Here is a 26,050-nt window from a genome sequence, read left to right on the forward strand (position 1 = left end):
TCTCTCAGGAAACAGTTCAACTATTCCATTTAATGGCATCAAAACTTACATGCAAGTTTTCTAGCAGGGCTTGGAATTAACCTCAAAGGTTCTCTTTAGAGAAGCGAAGCTTTGTTTTTCCTCTGCATTATGCCCCGTTTGTGTTATGAAAAGGAGGATTACAGCTCAGAGCTAATTAGCATCCAGTCCTACTAGCTATGAATGCAATGCTTTTGTAGATAATACAGCATATGTAGCTACCATGCCTCTACCATGTTAGAATGTGAATGCCAATTGTTGGGTTTAACATGCACACTGATTCATCTTACTGTATTTTGTGAGAAACAGCCATATGCAACAATAGAGCTTCCCTGAGGCATGCTATCAGTTTCCAGCTTCAGCACTTCATTCTGCAATCTCTTAAACAACCAGTTGTCTTCCTTGGAAGTGTGTGGGCCATGTCTTTCTGCCGCAAACCTCAATCCAGGCGCTGTCTTTGATTTCAACACAATACTCCCGCTGCCTTCGTCTCCGCACTGCTCGAGTGTCACTTTCATTTCAGAATATTCACCCTTGTTTTTGCCATAGCAATAAGTAATGGGTAGTCTTTGCGGAGCCTGGAGAGGATAATCCTGTCATCTTTGTTTTCATTGCCACCTCAGGGCCATTCAACAAGTTCAAAAGAAAAAAAAATCTGCAGTGCAGCGTCTGTGAGGTTTGCTCTCGCTGTCATGTTCCATATCTACCATTACAGGCACGGCTACATGTGGAAACAGGTGCTGTGCTGAATGACTATAGCGGCTCACTTAGGGGAATATCCGAGCCAGATGCTTTATTATGTTGTGTTAATGCTGATGCCAGGTTACCACACGCACAAATGTGCAGGGGTGGAAGGTGGTTCTTGAAACTGCAGCATTCCTGAAGATGATGTATCAGTTTCAGAATGCTTTACAGCTTTTGCATTTTATATATGTCAATCACTCCATAAACATCAAATTTTCATTCATCCAAGTCACGGCTTGTCTTGAATGCTTTAGTTGAAGGTGTGGACCTCTTTTTTAGTTTCTTATCTGAGACACTTCAGAAAACTGAAGAAGTGTCTTCAAGAACCAAAAAGAAACGTAAAAACCCTGGCCTTTAACTCGAGATCTCGGGACTTTTCATATTTTTCCTGACAAGACAACATGGTCATTCAAAGACGACTATGTTTTTTTGTGGCTGCTACTGAGTTTTATGGTTTTAACTCCATACCTACACTGGGTATTTCTTTCTTGGGAACAAAAATCACTCACCTTGAGGAAGCAGCAGTGTTTGATTTGATTGTATGAACTGTAGGAGTGGAGCACATTATACATTCTTGTGATGAGGAAATACTTTCAGGTTGTGGATTACAGATCATTGTAAGAAAGAAGCACTAGAATTAGAAGTGTTTACAGTGAAGGGAAACCAAGGCTTCCTTGCTTGTCCCTGCACATGACAAGAATACTTATTCTGAATGAATTAAATTTGAAGGTCTGTGACGAGGTTATGCCAGAACTTGAAGTATTTACTAGACCTGTCCCTCACTAGTCAACAAAATGCTAGTCACTGAGAAGACTCTTTAGCTGTGTATGACCAGAGATCGTAGAACGTCACTGATATTTGGTCACTTTAGTAGACTACTAGAAAAAATAATGGCAATGTGAAGTGTTCAGGTCTTGAAATGAACTTGTCTTAACCTTGAGACAACTAACAATGAGAATGCAGGATGTAGGCGATTGACATATGCCCTTTTAATTAATGCATTAGAGGGCAACGCCAGCAGGTAGAGCCTGGAATGTCAGCTAGCCACTAGTTAGTATATGCAACCAGTGTGGCTGCAGCTCTAAGCTCCTGTTGTTTTCTTGTTTATTTGTTAATATTTGCTTGATAGTAAACCTCTTCCTAAACTATTATATGGCAGTCTTCTTTTTAATTAGGAGTTGCTTTAATCACTCGCCTCAAAGTTGAGGGTAGTTCAACCTATAGCCCCCTACTTCGAGTCACAAATGGCAATTTTGCCTGTCATAGCTACAAGTTAGCAATTTCCATGATCATTCTATGGTTTCTGTTATACACATCGCTAAACATCTCTTCTTAATTATGAGCTGAGTTTTGATTGATCACCTGCTTTCAGAGTAAGGGAAATGTATCTCATATTACTTTGATGCACGTTCATAGGCAGGAGACAGGCTTGTAGAAGTTTTTTTTCTTTTTAGCAACCGTGATTTTCATACAACTGTCTCTAAGAAATTTAAGGGGAAAAAAAGAAGAAAAAAAGTATCCAGCGAGCTGCAGTTCTCTGGGTGAAATTGCCTTGTTGATTGAAGAGGGAAGAGGAAATGACCAGACTGGTTTCAATAGATAGAAATGCAGGAGCACAAAAAAACAAATTCATTACAACCAAAGTATGTAAAAGAGAATCTGTGAATGCATAACACCTCAGACGTTGAAGCAGATGGGCAAGAGCAGCAGGAAACCATGCTAAGTGCCACTTCTGTCAGTTAACAACAGGAAACTGAGGCTACATTGAGCACAGGGTCATCAGAATTAGACAGTGGAAGAATGGAAAAATGCTGCCCGGTCTGACGACTCTCATGTCTTTGCTGCAGCTTTCAGACACTAGACTCAGAATTCAACAAAGAGCATAAGAACTGGATCAATCCTGCCTTGTGTCAACAATTCAGGCTGCTGGTCATTTCTTTTTTTTTTTTTTTCATGCTTTTAGCCCCTCAGTACCATCGGAGGATCAATAAGCGCCATAATGTCCACGCACCCATGGCGATCAAAGTGTACCTATCTTCTAATGGGTCTCAGTACTTGCAAGAGTAACGAATAAAATGGCCAGAGAATATAAGACCAGATAAGAGTAATTTGGAAAGAGGCGATATGATTGTGCACCGAACCAGGCAGCTTTCTGCTCAGAGTAATTGTGTTGACAGGTGCATTGGAATTAGACTGCCAAATGGAATACTTTAGCACAGTAATAGATTTGTCTCGTGAAAGGTTTATTTAAGACACAAACAGGACTCTGATGTTGTTGAGTGTTATATGACTGGGACCTGTCAGTAAGCATTGTACTTCATCTGTTCAAGGAAAGTGGTGAGGTTATGTCTAGGTAATATATAACTAGGAAACGCTTGAATGCTTTTTGCGTGTGTGTATCAATTTAGAAGTATTTATAAGAATACTTCTCAATGCTGCAGACATTTTTAAAAGGCTTTATATCGCTGCAGTTTTCTTAGTTAAAGATCGAGGCATGTCTGCACGATTACTGATCTCTTGCTGTTGCCCTGAGCCCGATGCTCGACACATAATACTGTTTGACAGGATGTGTTTGTCGGCAATTTTGGAACTCATTATTGACGTGCAGCATGAGATTGGGTTTTCCAGCTGCCATGGCAATAGCCAAATAGAGTGAAAGCTTTCCCTGAAATATGAAAAGCATTGGGTAACAGTCCCAGCAAACAGCTCTGAGCCACCTAGAAATAGTATCTGTTAGTATGCGAGCATGCATATATGTGTGTGTGTGTGTGTGTGTTTGTGAGCGTGAGCCAAAAATGAATACTGAATGCTGTAACTGACTTGCTTATATGTTGCTGTACACAGCTATGTTTTTTTATGGTGTAGCTGCATTTTTGAGCACAATAGCACAAGGTGGCATTTCACCGTTTCCCATCTGAAAACAAAAGAAGCTTTGCTGCAAGTGAAAGCTTGGTACACTCCTTATTAACACTAGCCAGTATCCCCTGTTCCTCAGATTTCTTTTTTCCATCATCACCTACAACACAGACGTCTTATATGTCAACTTAAAGGCTGTTTTGCCAGCTAAATGACTCAGACCATTGATGTGTTTTTTAACTCTGCGTTAATAATGCGAAGATACTGTATACAACTGAAATGAATAATTCATGCAGACATTCCTTTGTAGAAATTAATAAGAAGAAGAATTCACACTGTAAACTTAGATAAAGGGGTTTAGAAACAGCTAACGAGCTAGCAACTCTTTGCGAGGCGAAGCAGCTACCTATAAAGTTCTGGGTTTGTCTTCAGAAGTGCCTGCTTAAGCCTAGCGGAGAGCCAACCAGAAAGTGAATTCAAAGGCTTCTGTACACATTATGTGCACCTCGTCTTCGATCGAAATTCCTGTGATTTTCCTCTTGGACGTGACACACTGAAGCCTCTGCTGGTTTACTCTTCCGCTGAGGAAGTGACATGTCCTAATTATACAGTCTGGGGGCCCAGAGACACTTAAACATTAACAATTACGTAGGGATAAAATCAGAACATAAAAGGAGAAGAATAACGAGAGAAAGTAAAGGGCGAGAGAGAAAATGAACCGTAAGAGGCTTTAAAAAAAGATTCTGCTGATAAAGCAGGCGAGAGATTGAGTTTGTGGAGAGCAAAATGACAGTAATAGTTCCTTCTACTTGTTTCAATGTCATAATCAGATTTAGAAGCATATCCTGTATTTTTTTTTTTTTCATTTTACATAATACCCCCTCTGCTCACTAGTTGCACAGATCAGCCACGCCTCAGTGAACAGCAACAATTTCTGAACCCATAAGCTGAACCTTTGTCTTTCACTGAGAACCAGTGAACATCCAGCACACTGTTATTGTCTTTCCAGCCATGTGGTTAGCAAGATTAGTAATTGCCTGGTTCTGCATTACAGAACGCTGTGGATGAATTCATGATCTGAGCATGCCGCGCTGTTTGGCAAACAGTTTAAAAGTACAGCGACCTTCTGTTTGCTCTCCCGTAACCCTGTGAGCCCTAAATGAATTAATGATCGCGAGGTTGTCAGTTTAAACACGGACCTTGAGCGAGGCACTTAATCTAAATTGTTTCACTTAATATCCATCTTCGTAGAGGCTTTGCACACATATCATAGCTCATGCAAGTCGCCCTCGACGAAGTCAGGAGAAACAAACAATGCAAGCCCCAGATAGCAGCTTGGCTTGCAACACAGTCCTGGGGAATATCAGGTTGTTTATGTCTGGATTGTATTGCTTTGTCATTGTTTGGAGCCTCTGTCACAACATATTCCATAAGTACACAGAGGTCATTCTCTGACTCCTACTCCAAAGAGTAAGGAGTGTATCTCTAAGGAAACATGCATGTTCCCATCTTCTGTCAATAGCATGGCTCCAGGTGGCCTTCTTTCTGTCTGGCACTACACAGTAAACAGGACCAGAGTGTGTTAGTGACATGCAAGGGGGCTGCGAGCGGTGCTTAATCAGAGCAGTATAGCTCACACACTTCTCTTGAGTGGGTGGTTGGCTTAGACCCGGACCCCGCATACAGGGAGAGTAGAGTTTGCAGGGTTTGCCCAATTAGTGCTGAAAAGTGTTGCAGTGTGAGGGTGCGTCAGCAGGGAAGTGTGCACCAGAGGAGGCGTGTCATCAATCATCACTCCAGCTCCAGGCTTGTTCCAACCCTTTTCCCTATCTGGCAAAGAGAGAAAGAAGGGGAGGAGAAAGTGACAGTGGCTGGCCAGTTCCAGGAATGACAACAGACTGCACCACTGAGTGCATTAAAGCCTACGTCTGGATGTCAAATTAGGGAAATGACTTCTTTTTGTTTTTACAGTTTGGCTGATAGCTAAATCTTCTTATTGTACTGATGCCATTTCATTTACTGATTGCCACAGGATATGATACGTACCAAAACTGCAGTCCACTATAAAAGTCCTAAAAATGATAAATGGCTGATTATACATTGTGTGTGTGGGGTTATTGAGTGACATCACCAAACACTGCCAATACGCAATATCACGCCTCATAACCTGCGAGAAACACTTATATATCCTACCCATCAAATATTCAGATTGCCGGCCTTTCTCTCTTGTGTCAGTCATCTACATCCAACTGCTCCTCGTTGGCTTTAACAGTAACATAATGCATGTGACACTGGCTCAAAGATTTGTAATGTTTCCAAAAATGGGTACTTGGCTCTGTACGGAGAGCATAATGATAATGACGGTTCATCATCGTACAAAATGCCTCTCATTTGGGAGTCTTCTCTCTGCTTTGTCACGGTCTTCACAGTGTCGGTACAAGCTAATGAAAGCTTAAATAATCTCTTCGGAATATTTAAGGTGTTTTTATCATGTATGAACCTGTGTTTTTTGAAAAAGTCTCCTCATACTCTTAACAATAAAAAAGTATTTCTTAGCTCAAGTACTTTTTGTTCATTTCATGCCCTCCACTAGAGCGGAAAATGTCCATGAGGAAAATGTTTGAGGTAATCTTTCCTCAGGGAGGTATGCGGGAACACGAAGAGCTGTGATAATGAGAATTAAGAAAAATGATAATACATTTGCGGTTATGGTTTAATTTAACCTTTCAATATCTGTGTGCTCAAAACGGTCATTTCGGCTGTTAAATCAGGTCCAGGTTAGCAAACATGAGATGGCCTGTGGCCTACTGGCCGTTTGTGTGAAAGCCATCTTTCATAAAACAGTCATCAACATCAGCTGAATAGTGTCTAATTAGGTTTTTGTCCCTTCATCAAGGCAATATTTCATCACTCTCAAATTGTGCTCAGCAGCATTATGTTGATGGTAATATCCATATGGCATTTGTGATGACTCTAGCACCCTCACTGGGAGGGGTGTAAAATGTTATTGCACCAATGGAGATTTCCCTTGATTAAAGAAAAGCATATTACACGACAACATGTATTACAAAGGCTATCCAGGATTTTTATGGCTTAAGGTCAAAGTTCACTGCTGTGTCTGCTCCCCCTGTAAAGTATGAAACTCATTCAGGAGAATATTGCTGTTTTAGACAAAGCGCCTGCAGGAGAGCATAGCTTGGATCTACTGGTAATAAGCTCTGCTTTTAAAAAGCAGTCATGAAAGGCAGCTCTGACCTACATGCTGAAAGGGAGGATTCGCGCTCTCTTGTTAGTGTGTACTGGTGGGGAATTGAGGTCTTTTCTGTCAGGAGGTGATACGTCGAAGCCGCCGACTATTTCTGCAAAGCCCGAGGAAAAAAATAAAAGAGACGGCGATAGGGAGAGGAAGCTCTGTGAGAAGAGGCATGAGAGCGTTTCAGCTCTTGCCTCTTTTTTTTTTGCACATGTGTGATTGCATAATATGTTTGCGGGCCTGTGAAGTGCATTTTTTCATGTGCCAGCATCACACACTTGTGTGTGTATGTGTGAAAAGTGTGTGAGTAAGATAGGGGAGGGGGGTGACCGACGGCCTTGTCTCCCACAACACTGTAGAGCTCCATACATCATTAATCGCTGACAAAAATGAGCGTTCTGCCGTACCCTTTAAGGGCTAAAAGAGCGTACTGCTAGTTCTGTGTCCGTATGTGTGAACGCACACTTTGTACAGGTGAGGATTCACTATCAACTTGAGATTTCTGACCTGTGTGTTTGGTTCAGTGCCACAATGATGGATGACATGGTTATCAGAATCTCGCCTCCAGGATGGGGGTTGTCCTGTCTTGCTGTCAAGGTCAATGGTTGCTAGGCCTATAACAGAGTGGCAACCTAGTGGGCTTAGTGAAACACACCATATATTCTATATCCATCATGTCAAATGTCAGATTCAGAGCGATGCGTATGAGTAAGCCTCTGATTGGAAAAACGTGACCCCAACAAGGGCAGCGTTTCCTCTACCGCTCCACAGGACCCCGCTGCAAGGAACCAAATTGAAATGAATGTATAGGTTTGTTTATATGTTGAGAAATAAGGCAGGGTTTTGCTCGCAGGTGTCTTGTAAAAGGCAGACGTGTGTGTTTGTGACAGTCAAACAGCAGATTGGTCATGGCTTGATTGGGACAAATGTTGAGCCTCTCCCGTTAGACCCCAGGGAGCTGATAACAGATTGCTGGCTTAAATACCAAACTAGCCTTACCAGAAATGAACATATAGTGTTGCTTAGACTACAGAATCCATTTGTTTCTGCATTATGATCACAGCAATCAGTCACTCGAGTGACAAAAAAAGCACCAAGACACAATCTTTGCTGAAGTGTTTTCTTGGGTTGGCTCCCTTTTTACATCAGTGTACTTTATTGATCTGTTGGTGGTTCCAAAGCCAAAGGGGGAATAAATAAAAAAATAAAACAAATAAATGATAAAATATAGACTAAAAAATATATTAGATTAACAAAACCTAGATATTGATTTACTTGGTGAGTGTGCTCTTGTTTTGTTTTAGTACAGCTTGAGAGCAGTTAATGAATTTTGCTGTAATTTATGGTTGTGCTAGTTCCTCTCATAGTTTCTCGTTCCACGGTGGTCAAAGAATGGCGTGTTGCCCATCTGCTCCTCCCCCACCAAAGTCCTCATCTTAGGGGACGCACTGACAATGACAAACATACATAATTATATTAGCAGTTAACATCAGGCTCCTCTCATTTCAGAAGTAGCCTGTATTAAAAACAAAAAAAAAAAGTGCTTTTGCCTTAGTTTGCTTATTTAATACCCCGTGGACTTCTAGACCAAGCATATGCTTTTTATGATTTTTTTTCCCCTACACGATTCTGCAAAGTTAGAATTTCTCCAACTAACCTGCTGATCACACTTTTGGTTGATTGCCCTCCGGAGGAGCTGCTACAGCTACTTTGAATGTCATGAGCCGGTAAAATTACTGTCCATAATTCAGCAGTCTCTATTGTTTTCACTGTCAGGCTCTCCTACAAGTGATGGCCCTGCTATGCCAGACAGATGTGCCCACAGCAAGCTTACTCCAGTTCAGTGTTTTATTGCTGGCTTTGTGTTGCACAGCCACAAAATTATAAGACCATAAAAAATACCAATCCTTAAGTCACCTTTCTGTCATCGGTGTCACTGTCCGCTTGGATTTTTACAGCAGAAAAGAAAGACTTGTAATTATACTGACAGTAACTTTATGTCTTATGCTTACATCAAGAGTGCAGACATTGACTGACAGGAATATATCTGGTTCTGTGGTCATTTAGCTCCTAAAGAGCTCCTATAAAGCACTGGTTGCCTAGGTAACCCTCAAATGTATTTTAGAGTATGAGTATATTTTAGAGACTCATATTCGTTGTGTTCCCACTAGTGCTGTCAGCGTTAATCTGAAATGACGTTAACGCCACAACACGGCAAATCTCCGTTAACGAGCTACCGCGGATCGCCCCGTGCGTGGGGCTGGACGGCCAACACGTTAACGAGCTAACTGCGCTAACACACTAGTTCCCACCAATGTAATTGAGCATTGCGTGGCACATCCGACATACTGTTTTACTTTAGTCCATGACGCGCTTACCTTCAGGGTCATACGTCACATGAAGACCAAAATAGTTCCAAAGGCCAGATCTGAATGAGGGTGGGGGAGGTTCAATTTGCCATGTTGCAACGAGCTTAACTTCTGTCTTGCTAGCTTGCCCTGCGCTCAGTGAATCTGCATTCGACTACTCCGCCTTGGCTGCACTGTCGAGCGCAGATCCACTGAGCGCTCAACACAGACAGCATCGTCAGAAGGAAAGTTGATCAAATAAATTAAAAATTTTGTATTGTTCGATACATATGCGTACCGAACTGAAAGCACTGTATCGAACGGTTCAATATCGATACGAGTATTGTTGCACCCCTATTTGTAAGAAATCATGAAATATTGATGCCATTTTTGAAATTCCTGTATGATTGTGGTAATGTATTATCACTCTGTTGTATAGCAATCATCTGCTCAAATTAATAGTCACTTCAATAGCTCGCCACATATCTTAACATACATTTTGTTTACCAAGTTTTAAGTTTGCAAACTTTTACAACACAGACATCTGTGTCTGTGTTGTCAAGGACTTCGCCCGTTGACAACATAACCAAACCCCTTAAATGGGGAAGCAAAACATTCCTAAAGCTTTGTTCTTCCATGCTGTACTAATCCTTGATTTTCACTCCGCTACAGTGCTATTTTCTCCAGTCATTCCAGGATAGTCTGTAAACTGTCAAGATGCACTTGCTGGTAGATGTTTAACGAATGAAATAGATTTTGTTTGTGTTTTAGCATTTATATTATGTATGTATTCATTAGTTGTGGAATAACTCGCCCTCTCTTCCCATCTCAAGGTGTCCTGGGCTTAAATTAAGAACAAGGAAAGCATTCTCTCCCATCAAATGGGTCCCATCAAAAGCATGTCAGTGGAAAAAACCCATTACGTTTGCCTGTAGGCCCTTTCCTATTTGACACCATTCTCTTTAATGGGGTTATTCAATAAACCTTGCAGCCATCTTTAACTAATTGCGTGTTTCATAAACTGATAAGGAAAATTCTAACAGGTTACAGGCTGCAGCCCGTACATCTTATTTAGATTCCCCCACTCCTGTAACCATCCAATTTAGGAGCTTAGCTGACTTTACTTCTTATCAGCCATTTTACCCTTAGCTAAAATTACATACTCTGTAAAGTGGGATTTGTGGGGGTGCTGGATTTGGTGCATACAATACACTTCAGTGCTGTGATCTCAGCCATAAGCATGATGAATAGGAATCAGTCACAAAATCACTTTAGTGTTGTGTTGTTGGTGGTTTATGAGGTGTTGTATCTAGTGCACAGTCATCAGTCCGTTCTCCCGAACCCCGCAGAGCTCAGTATTGTGTGTTTGTGTATATGCTCATTTGCCATTGGCTCATTTGAGCGTGTGCAGTGCCGGTAATGAGCAGCCAGAGCTGGTGAGGCATAATAAAGCCCAAGGAAGGGCTGAGATGGATTCTCTGCTGGGTGTTTCACTTTTACCATTATTATTGTGGTTGCCACAATGCTAAAGTCCTGGAAAGTGCAGCATTTACATGGGCTTAATGAACCTGTTCACTTAGACATGCATCCCCCTGCTATTCCCCTTCACTACTGGCACATGGGCTTCTTAATGGGCTTCAGATAACATCATGATAGTTAACATGCTTGTGTGCCTCTGTGCATCATTTCAGTCATCATTTCAATGACTTTGATTGGAGTTGGTAAGCAAGAGGAGCAATTTTCCCCGGGATTTTTGACTGCGTTTACGATTAGTGAGATTAAGGGGAAGAACAGCAATTGATCAGGAGCTTCTTGGATGAAACCAAATTGTGATGTATGTGTTTTTTTGTATTTTAATGAGATGTGAGATCATTGTCACTAATGCAAAACTTGCACTGTGTTTTTCCTCTTGCCGCCATTATTTTTTCTTACTTCAGACATTCAGGACTGTCTGGTAAACATTTCCAGACAATATGAGAAATTTCATCACAACCTCATTACCTCAAACTAAATATGCTTAACAAGGTCATTTGGTAACAGGAAACAGTTACAGAAATAACAAGGGAGGCTTTGGGTTAAGCCAATGAACACATGCAAAATGGACTTGTGCGACTTAGCTTTGCCGCCTGTGACTTTTTTTCTATTGTCTGCTAACAATTCATGGCACCTAAGAAAGATTTTAATTGGTCTGTTACAGTAGTTATGAAACAAGGCAATAAAAACTTTACTTTTATTGCTCTTTTTTTTAAAGGTATCTTTAAGATGTACTTCTGTATCTTTCTGTAGTTTGACAATGTGACTGTTTAGTTCTATTTTTTATTAAATCTGACACACCGTACTACGGATGAGAATTAGGACCAAAAAAGTGGACACGACTTTATTTTTTTCCAGAATTCTGAGATTCTGACAATTCTGACTTCTGACTCTGATGGGCGATTGTGGCTCAAGAGTTGGGTGTTCGTCTTGTAATCTGAAGGTTGCCGGTTCGAGCCCCGGCCCGGACAGTCTCGGTCGTTGTGTCCTTGGGCAAGACACTTCACCTGCCGCCTACTGGTGGTGGTCAGAGGGGCTGATGGCGCGATATGGCAGCCTCACTTCTGTCAGTCTGCCCCAGGGCAGCTGTGGCTACAACTGTAGCTGCCTCCACCAGTGAGTGAATGAATAGTGGTATTGTAAAGCACTTTGAGGGATCCCAAAAAGCGCTATATAAATACAATCCATTATCATTATTGACTCCTGAAATTAAAGTCAGAATTTTGACCTTTTTCTCAGAATTCTGAAAAAAAACATCATTTCTTGACTATATGGTGTTGAATTGATTGGTAATATTACGTCTGGCGTTTAACTTCGACTGTGTTTTTTCCATGTTTCTGTAATGGTTAATCCACCAACATGTGCAAGCTCTTTAATCAAAAATGATATTTTCCATGATAAATATATAATTATTGTTGTTATTGGTGAATTTGCCATTTTATTAAAAAATATATATAAAACAAGCACATTATTATTTTCTGATTAGAATTTCAAAGTACAGTTATTTATTTATTTTAATTCCTGAGCAGAAAAATTAGTTTTACTAATTAGTTGATTAATTAGAAGTCCAGCGTGCCGGCTCAAATTTGGATGTGAATTCAGTTTGTTTGCCTAATATATCACAAAATAGTCTTTGGTTTTAAACAATTTTCTATGACAGGTGGTTTCATAAATTTGTTAAGACAAACATGTAAAACAAAACACCACAGGAATAACCTAATAAGCTTTTCTACCTCTTTATCTCCCTTCAGGAAAGCTGCTTTTATCTCACTGAGGAGGAAAAAGAGAATGCAGACTCTTGGCCTATGTGCCACACAGATTCCCATCATTGCTCTCACTCTTTAAGTTCTCCGCTTCCTCATCGAGTTCTTTTTGTTTACTCGCCAACTGCATTAACTTCAAAAATTGTCTTCCGTCCATCATTTAACTTAAATTGTTTGGTCTAGCTTACGTTGCACGCACCGCCCAGGGCTTTGGATTGTTTTACAGCCTCTTTCAAACTGTATACCACTGTTGACACTCCTGAAGGAATTGGATTGTTTTTCACCCTGCTGACCACCACTTCAGTCAGTTAAGTGCAACAGGCTCTGAGCCCAGGTGAAGTGAGGTAAATAAGTGCCTCTCTAACCCATGTTGTGCCCCCTGTTGGCTGTCGTCAGAAAGTAATGTTCAGGCTCTTGGTTTGCAGAGTCCTTCCTGTGTCTGTGTCCTCAAGTCAACCCAAGCTCGAACCCACACATGCCAGAGAGGCATATTGATATCTGTAATTAATGTAATAGTGTTTTACTTTTACTAATGACTTCTTATGAAGACCTTACAGTGATTAAGGCAATGAAGGGAGTATTTGCTCTATCAATAAAATTACTTAGTCAAATCACTGTTATGAATCAGAGACCTTGTTCGTGGGACGAGCCCTAAGCTGAACATAATCCTTGCCAAATGGACTGGCGATTAGCTTAACTAAGGACTTTTTGGTCCCTGCCAATGCACAGGCTCTGCATTTTAAGCAGAGGAGCATTCAGTGAATTTCTGTATTCATTCAGCCTTCTGCCACCTCCTTCTATAAAAACAGGCTTACATGTCTCATAAGTACACAAAGAAAGGTTTGAATGCCTCCCATTTTAATATTCACAATGATGATTTTCAGTAGTAATAATAAAGTTAGACATAGTGCAACACTCCTTCCTTCCTTTTGTCAAAATAATTAACAGCCTTAAGCTAAAGACTTCATGCATTGCTTTAAACGCCGCTTGTCTGCGTGTTATAACAGTGATAGTAACGGGGTCTCGGATAAAGTGTTTACTAATGTTCTGTTGTGAAAGCAGGGGGTTTAAACTGCTCGTGATGCACGACCTATTACTTTTACCCACTAGCTGGGAACTTTGTGTGCATTGCAAGCATGTGTGCATTGCTGTAAGACAGAAAAAGCACTGTCCCTAATGCAAGCAAGTAAGCACAAATAGGGCATGTAAAATATGACTACACCCAGAGGGACCTCTCCTCTACGCGATGTATTTATTCCAATATTTGCAGATGACTGAAACCAGTTAAGTGCTGTGGCAATTGCTTATTTCCCTTTGTCAGGATGATGAATGTGGTCGCACCTATCGGACGGCGCAGGGGTTCCAAAGTCCTCTGACAAAGAAGGATTGTCCATTTGTGCAACGGACAGAGCACATCAAAAAAGGTGGATAAAGCCCTGCAGGGAGGCAATAACAAAAACACTCACTTGTTATTGTCATTGTTCATGACGGAGTGATTTTTTTTAGGCATAGTCACATGCACACACCGAAGACCCGACACCACCTGGCGTTTGCTAATAGGTCCACAAATATCTGTGAGGAATCCGGTAATGTGATGGCATATAGTAAACAGCTGACTGTGAATTTGAATTCTGTCATATTGAACTGAAGAACGCACATCTTTATTTTTTTAATGCATTCAGAGTGTGGGCTAGATTTGCAGCAGCACAGCCACCCTCACATGGCAAGAGCAAGGACCTGAAGATTCAAGTCAGATTTACAGAGAACAGTGAAAACAAACGACTCGATCTCCTGCCAGACATGAGCGTTACAGTTTTTTGTTGTTGCTGTTGCTAATGCAGATATTTTAGCCTTTTGCTTTTGCTTAGTAAGGCTGTTTGGCATTCAGATTGTGGAGTATGTTGATGTTTACCTTTGTGTTAAAAAAAGGCTCAGACACTGTTTCACCTCAGCTGTTACTGCCTGTAAAGATGCCAGAGCTGGCTTGGCAAACAGCATCAGTGTGCATTAGCTTCGAGAAAACTGCACAACCTACTCTGATCCAATATAATGTTAATGCTCACAAATGGACTGTAAAAGACAATTTCATTTTTTCCTCACTGCAGAATTACTAAGACTGCTCTGAATCCCACTGACCGTTTGCCAGTTTGTTTCGTGATTAAATGCGATCTCGTTGTCGTTCATAATGTATCACTTTCTTTGCCGCTGGGGAAGTGATTTGGAGAATTTAAAACTTTACATTTGTCTACAGTGCAAATAATTCAAAAACAAAGATATTAAAGGATTTTTGCTTGTTTTGTGAATTTTGTGACCCGACCTTTCTCATGAAGGACACAGATGTAAAAATCTAAAATACAGTTTCATCCTCTGCGCTTATTTTGGTGAGACTTCAAGTTGAGATGAAAAGAATCAGGTGCTAATATTGCCCATGTGTGGCTCTTTATGACGGCTCTCATTCTGAAGTTTATTCTTCCATAGAGAGTGTTCTCTATAACACTGTATTCAGAAATGGGAACATCGTGAGCTTCTGCATTGTCAACAAGCAGCAACCTCTTGTTGAGGCTTTTTGTAGAGGGAGAACAGACCAAACATAAGATGGTCAGGTCATCGTGCTCCAAAGGACTAGTGGGCCTGGCTTCTTTCCAGCCTCCTACAAACTATGAGTCATCAAAAAGAGGGTTCGGCTCCAAACAAATCTATAACATTGATTATCCTTATTTAGTTTTGCACGACTTTTGTCATTTCTTTTTTGTAAATCAGTAGAATAATGTTTCAAATCAAATCACTTTTATTGTCACATCACATGTGCAGGTACACTGGTACAGTACATGCGAGTGAAATTCTTGTGTGCGAGCTTCACAAGCAACAGAGTTGTGCAAAAATACAATAACGTAAAACAAGCAAAATATAAGAATGGCTAAATCTGAGACTAATAAATATATGTACAATATATAATAGTATATGCGTTTCTGGATGTGTATACTAAATATGTTTTTCTACGTGTGTGTGTGTGTATACATATTTTACAAATTAAATAGAGTAAGCAATAAAATATTTCAAATATACAGAGGTTTGTAGTTGGATATTGTGCAAAACAGTGGCATTAATGTACAGTCTGGAGTGCATAATGTTGAAGTTCCAGTTCCTCTAAATGAAGTTACAAATGAAATCTTGCAATTATCAAAGTTTCGGTAGTTCTTTGCTAATGGTATTATTTTATTTAAAGTATGATCCCCCCCCCCCCTTTTCTTAAAGCTAGGGGGAGACTTGAAAAGAAATATTTTCTCATCAATACGCACTGCTGAAAAAGTAAAGGATTTTTTAAAATCAGTATAATGGCATCAATATAGACTTAAGTATGGCTTCAAGTTAGTCAAACTTCTGGGATATTGATCTGCTCAGTTACGTAGCAGAGGGGGTTAATGAAATTAACAGCACCATGGAGCCCAATTGGCTTTTGCCATAAAATAGCAGAAGTGGCAGGTCCACTACGGCAGCACTTCAGAGACGAGAGTAGGCTCACGCTCAGCACTTGTGGCAGTTGTGAAGGGTCTGAGGAAGCTCGGGAAAACGTTACAATGTCTGTAACATCATTCAGCTTGACTGGTTTGGTGGTTGGTCAGTGATGGTCTGGGGAGGTTTATCCATGGAGGGATGCACAGACCACTAAAGGCTCCACAACGACATCCTGACTGCCATTAGGTATCAGGATAAAATCCATAAAGCCTTTGTCAGACTTGCAGTGAGTCCTGGCCTCATGGGGCGAGAGCATGCTGGCACTTCCTGTAGGATAAAGGAATTGATTCTACCGACTGGTGCCCATGTTCTCCTGACCTAAATCTAATACGACAGCTCTGAAACATTACGTTTTGCCGCCAGGTTGCACCTCAGACTGTCCAGGATCTCACTGATGCCCTGGTCCAGACCTGGGAGGAGGTCCCCCAGGGCACCATCATCTCATTAGGAGAAACGCCCTGACATTGTCAGACATGCACATGGGCACATGGAGGCCATGCAATCTACCGAGTGCCATCCTGAGTCGCTGCAATGAAATTTTGTGAAAATGGTCGAGCATCATTTTTTAAATTTGATTTTCGGGGTGTCTTTGAATTCAGCCCTTTGTAGGTTGATAGTTTCCATTTCCATCAAACAATGTGGCATCCTTTCATTACGAACACATTACCCCGTCCATGTCAGTACAGATATGCAGCAGCATTTTTTCCCCATTGAGAACTGAGCTCTTTTCATGGTGTTTCTTTTTGGATCGGTGTACATGCTACAGATACAACATAATACTTGTCTCACATTTTTGCACAAGTCTTGCCAACTTGTGCAAAAATGTGATCTGAGCTGTAAAAAAAGAAATTGAGTGTTTCATCCATTGCTATTGGTGTAGTTGAGCAGGCAACACAGGCAGCAGAGGAAGCTGGAATGTGGGAGAAATGTACCAAAGAATTTGAAGAGCAGTTCAAATTCTGCCCATGTCAGTACCTTTGCACTGTGGCCCGTCGCTGCTGGAGAAATGAACCTTCAAAAACAGCCTTTTCATCATTTTAAACTGTCTGAACTGCAGGACTTTTTTCCCTCCACAAGAAAACAAATTACGACGCAATCTTTTACCAGGCGGATGCTCTGAATATGCCCTAAGTTCTTTAAAGGAATATAATAGTAAGAATTTCAAGGTTCTCCTTGCTTGAAATGCAATATTTAGTACATTTATATGTTTAACCATCAGAACAAACAGAATCAAAATGGCTAATCCCTTCATTTTTACCCACAGTGTTATAAAAAACAGTGCATCATTCCAAAGAAACACAGAAGAAACATCAATAGGAACAGTCTGACTATACTTGTGATGCAGGCTTACCTTAAAATTTGGGGTTTACAATAAGTGGCTGCTCAAAAGACTCAGCGTGACCTCATTTTAAAGAAGTAATTTGCAGTGACCTTTAAAAACGCAGTATGCATAGGCCTTCTTTTCATCTTAAGAGTCTTCACACAGTCTAGACATAACACAAACACACTTGCTTTTAGTTTGATTTAACTTGGGGTGTAAGCTCTGTTATTGAGCGCTGTAAACCCATCTCTGAGCCCCACTGGTCCCAGGCTAACAGGCAATGAGTAGCTTTACCCCACATCCAGCCTTGACCTATCCCACTGACTCCACTTCCCCGCTCTCTCTGGCACGCCGCCAACCCTGACCTGTCACTTGGGTGGCGAGCGGTGTGGGTAAACTGTTCGACAGCAGAATGCCCAACTAAGCATATACGGATGAAAGGAATCACCTTCTACACAGACACACATACACACTTCAAAGCACAAACAAACGAGGTAGAGGAGCACACCAGAATAAGAATTAGTCGGTTTGGATTGGAAGGTATTTTTGCATTAATCATATTTTTTTGGGTTGACTGCTTATTTTGATGTATCTTCTTCAGATTCAGAGAACTTTATTTATCCCCATGGGGGCAAATGAGAGTGCAGAGAGTGGCATATACAGTGAAATAGAAAAGTGCAATGAAGAAAAACAAACGAATATATAAATAAAATAAAATAAAATAACACAAAACAATATAAAGCAATTAAATTAACAGTCATATATATATATATATTTATATATGTTTTTATATTTTTGGGGGAATTAACCTACATATCACGCTGATAAATCCTGAGCAAATTAAACTTTTTATGCCATTAATTGCAGCTGTCAGTTTCACCTGTCATACCAGAATGCGTTTGTCCACTACAATCAGTATGTGTTTGAAGTAGTACAAGCTCGAGCACGACAACTTGAGCGAGACGGGAGACAGTAAAGGTTGACAGAATAGTGGGGGATTAGGAGGACCTGGGCACAGATGGCTGTGGGAGGAAAATGTCCCGGCTGAGCTGTTTAGGGTAGTCCCTGCCAGCCCAGAAAAGGCAACAGACGTACGCAGAGCAAATAGGCTACCCCGCAGAACGGGTTGCTAGATTTGGGAAAGCAGATGCTATAAAGTAAAATCCATGTGTGAAAATGTCACCAGAACTACTAAGAGGGAGAAGGCAGGCAGCCCTCTTAAAACCCATTTTCTACGATATTCTTTTTGTCTTTAAGACATTACAAACACGTGACATCCCATACATAAAGCCATTGTGGCATATTTTCATTCTATAGGAATGTAATGAAGACATAATATTGCTTCCCAGTGGAGTCCTAAACTGGTAATTCTGACAGATGAACTCAGTAATAAATGTCCTGTGTGCTGTGGCAGAGCACTGAAAACCAACCGTCTGGCTTACGTCAGGCATTTTCTTTATGATCACCAGTCGGTAAAAAGCATTGCAAGCTTTCAGTCTCACTTTTGACTTTTACAGTACTGTTATTTGGCCTGCTTGTATATTGACTGTTTTCATTGATTTTGTCTTTACTTCTTAAACTCCCAAGATTTTCTGGTTTCTTGCCACACTTTTTGATGGCATCTCTCGTCTTATGTTTTCTGTCTGTTTGAGAGGCTCTGATTTTTTTTTTTATAATTTAGGAGTAAGTAGGAAAGCACAAGATGGGAATCACCATGGCAAGCTAGTTAGCTTTGATTGAACTTTCAAAATAAGAGTGTGAATCGATTGCAGAAGGTGTCTGCCCAGGAAAAAGTCTGTGTGTGGGAAACACTGGTAAACACTGTGCATGGATTTGCATGGTTATTCGTTTCTTGGACATAAAGGTATAGCTAAAGCCACGAGCTGAAAAACTGAATTTTTGTTTGAGAATGGATGAAATACCTTCGTCTGTCCTCTCACTGCATAAATATCTCAACAGATTAATCAAAGGCAAACGAATGATTGGCCTCAGTCACGCAATGGTACACGATAGTGAGTGCACTGTTATCTGTCCGGATATAATGTCATTTTTGAAATTAAATGACGCATAATTAAAAGACTCCAAGGGCCCAAACAGTATAATACTATGAACTTCAGTGAGCTTGTCTGGGGTTTGTCAGCCACCCACTGCTTCCGTTTGATCTCTGGGTCTTTAATGCGCAGCAGCGATGCATTTATTTTCCATATTTGCATTCTCCTCTTGTCCCCCACTATTGCATGCAATCCCTCCTCCCTTCTCTCTATAGGAGAGACACAGCCACTTATTCATAGTGAATGTGGAATTCCAGACAGCAAATACAGGCTCTCAATTGATATAATGGATAATAATCAGAAACTCCAGAAACTTGATCCTGTGAATGCCTGTCATTGTTTTTGTTTTTTGGTGAACATCATTTACAGTAAGTTTCAGGGATGTCCCGAGTGTTCCTGTTTGTGAAATTTCTTTAAAAATGCTAAAAAAGAAGAAGAAGCTGGAACCACAGGAAGTGTCCAGTGTTGAACCAGTCAGTGGTTTTGAAGGACAACGCGATTCTATATGGGAGCTGTGTTCTTGTAGTCTGCACAACGACTAAATGTTGAGCTTAATTAAATACTGAGTGCTTCTTTGTAAGATATTCCATGGTCACTTGTGCATTATGAGATTCCCAGAATCCAACAAATGTGGTGTAGAAGAAAACACAAGCTTAAAAATCCTGTTTAAAGCCTTATTTTTTAAGAACATCCCTTCTCACTGTTTCTGATTTTAACAAAGTTACAAGTTGTTTTCTGACTTGTCATCACATTTAAACGTTTGCAAGCTGATGTTGGAAAAGAGGGAATCATTTATCGGTGCCTAAACCTGCCCAAAAATAAAGTAAAATAAAAACAAATATTTTTTCTTATTGGTTTACAAATAAATACATATCAAGATACTGATATCACACAGCCCCAGGCGACGTTAGATTGTGTTATATTGCTTCCTGTTTAATAAGGTTTTTAATATATGTATCCTTGATGGAGGTCTGCACTCTACTGAGCACGATTTTTTTGTTATACAAATTAGAAATGCATCGAGTGACTGGCCAGTGGCCACAATCTCTGGCTTTCTCTGGCTGATCCTGTTGCTGATCCATCTCAGCCTGGTGATTATCTCTCCAGAAATATAAGTACACGTTGCAGTAATGTAGACAACAACGGTCTGTTTTGCTGTAGCAATATGGCACAGAAACACTGCCTTTTGTTTAGCAGAAAGCCACCTCGCTTTAAAATAAATGCAATATTTAAGACTTTATGTTTATAATTCTTTTGCAGTCATTTTCAGTTAAGGTAACTGTTGTTTTACATTGATTAATTCAAAATGATCAACTCAAGTAACACCTCTACCACATAGGAATTTGGAGGGGTAATTGGAAAGCTATGCAGAGATAAAGTGGGATTTATATTCAGTTGGATTTTTTTGTCCAAAAAATGTCGAGTAACATGGAGAACTTTATTTAGAGATTTATTTCTATGTTTGTGTATGAAGCATGAAGGAATAGTAAATTCCATTAAAACACTGTCTGCATATTCAGTTGGCATATAAAGATAGTTTACTCACTGGTAGGTTAGTTAAACACATAATAGTCAAACTATTACTCTTAATTCTCTTGTCAGATTCTGATGGAAAGATTTGCTGGTCATAAGACAAATCACACTTGTGGAATCACTTTTGCTGACCTGTTACTCTTTGACTCCTTTAAAAAAGGTAGCATATTGTTGGGAAGGTGCTTTGCCAAGTTGGACAAGTTGTCTTCTTTGGTTGGACAGATGACAGCCTGACAGATTTATTGGCAGACTGAATGAAAATTTAAAACAAGTAAAGCAGACACTGGAGAAACATGCATCTGTCAGGTTAGGACATAATGTAAAGTTTGTCCACCTTAGGGAACTTCATTCATCAATAAATAACTATGCAAAAAATACACATGTATGTTTATGTATGTACACACATATGTACACTAGGGCTGCCACAAACGATTATTTTGATAGTCGACTAGTCACCAATTATTTTTGCGATTAGTCAACTAATCAGATCATGAAAACGATTTGCCGGGAGTCCGGTGTTCTCACGGCTCTAGTTAGCCTAGCCCCCGGCTAGCTATCAAGCTAGTGGGTAACAGACGTCTCCGAAAACGTCGGAGTGCTTTTGAAAATATGTGGTGTCTTGATAAACTGAGCAGATATTTGAGGTTTACACAGCTACATTCTCGCGTGAAAATAAGTTAAACGTTTATTTTGTGACCCAGAAAGAATAATAAGAGTAATATTAAAACTAACTAGCTGCCACCATTGTTGGAAACTGAGCTGGGCTGCGCTATGACTTCTGGGACAGAGCTACTTCTTCTTCTTCGGGGTTTAACGGCAGCTGGCATCCTTGTAGATGCAGTGCTGCCATCTTCTGTTTCAGTCCGTTATTACACTCTTAAATCCTACTACTTATTCCTGCGTCTTTTGGGATCTTACAAAGCTTCAAACGACGCGTCGACTATTAAATCAGTCGTCGACGATTTTGATAGTCGACGTAATCGTGACTAGTCGACTAATCGTGGCAGCCCTATACACACATATGTTAGTGAAATCTGTTTATGTCTTATGTGCCTAAATTTTATGACTAGATATTGATATAAATGTCAGGCTTGTTGGACTCTAGCCTGCATGAGTTTAAAGTATCTTTTACAGATGGGCGTGTCTGTGGGCGTGCCTTGGTTATTAGCCACAAAATATATGCATGTCTGATTGATCAACACGTTATGGTGATAGTAACTATCCTATTTATTATGTAAGTAATGGCAGAACATTGCATCCAACTCACAAGGTATGTTAGACCACTGGCACCAAATACATTAAAAAACTCACCTTCTTCTTGAAGAAATACTTCATATCACACTGCGTTTGAAGCATTTGAAAAATGACCTCCTGAAAAAAAACCACACTGTGAGCTATATGTTGTTCGAAAAGTTCAACAGTCTGCTTTGCAATGCAGGTTTCTTGCACCAAACAAAGATAAGCGAAGGGATTTAAAAGTGTGCCTCTAGCACAGCAGCGGGCTTCAGTTTGCTACAAAGGAAGAACAGGCTCTTAAGTGATCATTGAAAATCGTTTTGACCGGACATTCAAATCAGAACTGCTGTTCAGTAAACTTGGTCAGACGCTGGTTTCCTGTAAATTGTTTGTTACTTTTTTCATGTTGTTGAATGCAAGAAAATTGTTGTTGTTCTGCGGTAGTACACAGTCATCGCTGTTATTTTTGAGATTCAGTGGTACTGACTGTGGTCCAGTAGCGTGCTGGAAGAGGACGTGTCTGACAGTGGTATTGAATGACTGCAACATTCGCCTTAGGAAAAAGATTCCCACACAATATACTATTTGTTTAACAGAAAGTAGGGCGGTAAACTGGTTTAATGTTTGATCATGCTTTGTCGAGCCTTTTTTTCCAGTGTGACATTTATCAGCATTTGCGTGTGCACTGAACACCGTTTTGATGCGAATATATTACATAGAGCACATTCACATATTTATAAGGAGGAATTGTCTGGGGTGGACAATGCACTCCCATTATGTCTCTGCAGAGGCTACTCTATCCTCTCAGAATTCTCAGCTTTTGTTCAAAAGCTGATTTGTAAGCACCGTTTGTTATTAAAAAAAAATCAAAGTTAAATTCATGCCAATGCTTGAAAAAGGCGATCAATAATGTGAATGAATCCAGAGATTACTCGTGTAGAGCTTTGAATGATTTTCTGTGCATGAATTAGTTGTTGAAGAAACACTGGTGTTGACTTTTGATCAAATTGAGATAAACAGCATGTGAAATCTTCCACGTTTAGAATCGAGAAGAGGAGCTACAGCCTTGTTTTGCTGGCATTTAGACGCAAAGAGCAGATTTCTTCTTGTTCGCACCTTCTGGATATCTTTGACTCTGTTTCTTATGGATCTTACACACATGCATGATGACACAAAACCACTTCATATGCGCCTAGAGGAAATCCGAAGCTGGACGGGACAAGGTGATGCTGTTAAGAGTTTCTTTTTGCTGTGGCAACAGAATAGGGGCATCGTCAGGAGTCTAAGCAATTTCTGCTCCCACAGTCAGAGGCTCCATCTGTGTCAGTTCAGAGAAAGTGATACTGTAATGAGAAAAAGACTATGAGACAGTTTTCAGAGTGTTCTGCGTCTGTGATGTTAGATGGCATTCGGCACTGGGTGTGTGTGTGTGTGTGTGTGTGTGTGTGTGTGTGTGTGTGTGTGTGTGTGTGTGTGTGTGGATTATAGCCGAAAGGCTTCAGATGTGTCCCACTGGCCACAGTCGACAGGATTATTTTAGGGATTAAGAGCCTGGTGCTCTGTACCTTGGTTGCACAGCACTACAGTGTGTCCTCATTCTCCCTCATCCTTTGCAACAACACAACACCCCACCTCTAGCATATACCCACCCAATAACCAGACAGAAATCAATACCTATCTTTAAGGGAATGAGCAATACCATCACTACTAAATATATATATGTATATATATATATATGTATATATATATATATACACATACATATCTAAAGTTCTTACAGTTTCCTACTAAAAACAAAAAACCGACAAACAATAATATCATTAAATTTTATTTTAAGTTTGATCAAACACAGCAAAAATACAGCATTCACTGTCTGTGACCGACTAATGTGGCTGGTGAAATTTTTTTTTCCTTACATTTCTTTTTCCTAATAACTTTACTTGGATGAAAAATATCAGGAGATCATGGAGTGACATGAACATGAACTGATCAGGGGAAAAGAAGCACTGTGGTGCTTTTGGTTATGGTTTAACTGGATCTGCCATGTTCCCAAAGATGATTCACAAACAACTATCTATCTATCATGTGCCCCTTGTTAGTGTTTTTTTCTTTATGTGCATGTAAATGTGTACAAAGTATCACTTCGCTATTATATAGACACTCAATGGACGGTTTTTAGCACTGGGGCTGGACCTCCTTTTGCCTTCAGAACTGCCTTTTTTCAGTTTTCTGTGGCCTAGATTCAAGAAGGTGCTGGAAACATTCCTCAGAGATTCCATTTCCCTTTCCACCACATCCCAAAGGTGCTCTATTGGATTGCGTTCTGGTGACTGTGGACCGTTCTCTGTAAACCTCAGATGTGGGAAAAACCCCAGTAGATCATCAGTATCTGAAATACTCGTCGCAGTCCATTTATGTGACATTCAAACTTCTGATGCTCAGTTTGAACTTCAGCAGGGGTACATCCACTAAATAAATTAAGTTGTTGCCACGTGATTGGTTGGTCAGACATCTGCATTAACGAGCAATTGAACAGGTGTTTCTACTTTACCAGTGACAACAGTGTAATCAAACGGTTGTATTAAGAAATGTCCCGTCATATTTCCTCCTCCTGCTAAAGAGATGATCTGTTTTAACTTTTGCCTTTAATAAAGCTTTCAGCGTTTCTAATTCTAATAAACGCTGTCAAAACAGCAAAAATGAGGAGATAACCAATGCAAACTGAGATACACTACAACCTTCACTTTGATCACAGCGATGTGGCTTATTATCTTTATTTGTAGAGCACATTACAAAGTGCTTCACACAAGGAGGCGACTTCATTATAAGAAGATTTTAATAAAGCAGCGTAATATTCAGCGTTCGCTGTTGGCTTTATTAAATGTTTGCAGTTCAAAACTCATCATCATTTGAGCAAATTATGGCATAGGCTGAGAAAAATTAAAATTTTTATGATTATCTGGGTCACTTGTCAGTTGTGCTGTATGACTGCTTTTGTGATAGTGCATCGCTTTGAATTGTGGGGCGTTCATTTTAATGAAGGATGGTCCAGTGTATCCTGCGGTTAAGGAGTAATAAACAGCATTTAGTGAATTTGATAAACTCTTAATACGACTGCTACGCTGATTCATCCATGGCTCTTCACTCAGGAGCCTGCTTCAAAGAAACTGGGTATTTGACTGCAACCATTGTGAATGCCTATTCATTATAAAGAGGATTTTAGATAGACATCGCTGGTGATTTGCTAATGCTTCCGACAATCCCATCAAATGAATTAAAACATTCATCAAAGCCTGTTGCACACTGTTGCGTAGAAACATGCCTTTAAACCAGCAACAATAGCAAAATGTTGCACACGTTTTTCCAGAGTGAACATGGCCTTGAACTTCCCCACCCCCTCATCCCCTTTTTTCCCCACTCTGTCCCACCCTGTATATACCACCAGTTGCACCCTGCCAGCGTGTCTGTTCCTTAGTGAAATTTGTCAATATTTTGTCTAGGGCTGGGCCATATTATGCCGTTGGTACAATGTTAGGCAAGGATAAGAAAATGAAATATCGCGATAGAATATGGGTAAAACGCGCATGCGCAGTGCCTTTGTTTGGCACATGGCCGAAAAAGCACGGCGGCAACGGAAAATGAGAAGGGGGAAAGCGGATGGTTGAGTGAAAAGGATGAACCAGAATTGGTTTTTAAAAATGGTGCAACTTCACTGGTTTGGTGTTTGTCTGTCAGATACACAACAAAGCACATTTTTTTTGTAGAACATGCAAGCGGGCCGTTGTTATTGCCGTATTTGTCGGACTGAGGTGCTCGTAAATCTGGGAGTAATCTGGGTCCTAAACTCCGTCTGATTCAGGTCCCAAAGTCAAACAAAC

General features: G+C 40.4%; 1 protein-coding gene and 1 long non-coding RNA gene across 5 annotated transcripts in view; both read left to right on the forward strand.

Moving 5' to 3' along the window:
• The window catches only part of negr1 (neuronal growth regulator 1), a 177,191-nt gene that overhangs the window by 14,151 nt on the left and 136,990 nt on the right, over positions 1–26,050 (forward strand). The gene's annotated exons all lie outside the window — the stretch shown is intronic.
• LOC146502420 (uncharacterized) lies at positions 3,650–24,073 on the forward strand. Its single transcript, XR_014869599.1, has 2 exons — positions 3,650–23,909; positions 23,944–24,073. It is a non-coding gene; the product is annotated as an uncharacterized LOC146502420 (long non-coding RNA).

This window comes from Neolamprologus multifasciatus, chromosome 15, assembly GCF_963576455.1.
Source record: "Neolamprologus multifasciatus chromosome 15, fNeoMul1.2, whole genome shotgun sequence".
Classification (NCBI taxonomy): Eukaryota; Metazoa; Chordata; class Actinopteri; order Cichliformes; family Cichlidae; genus Neolamprologus; species Neolamprologus multifasciatus.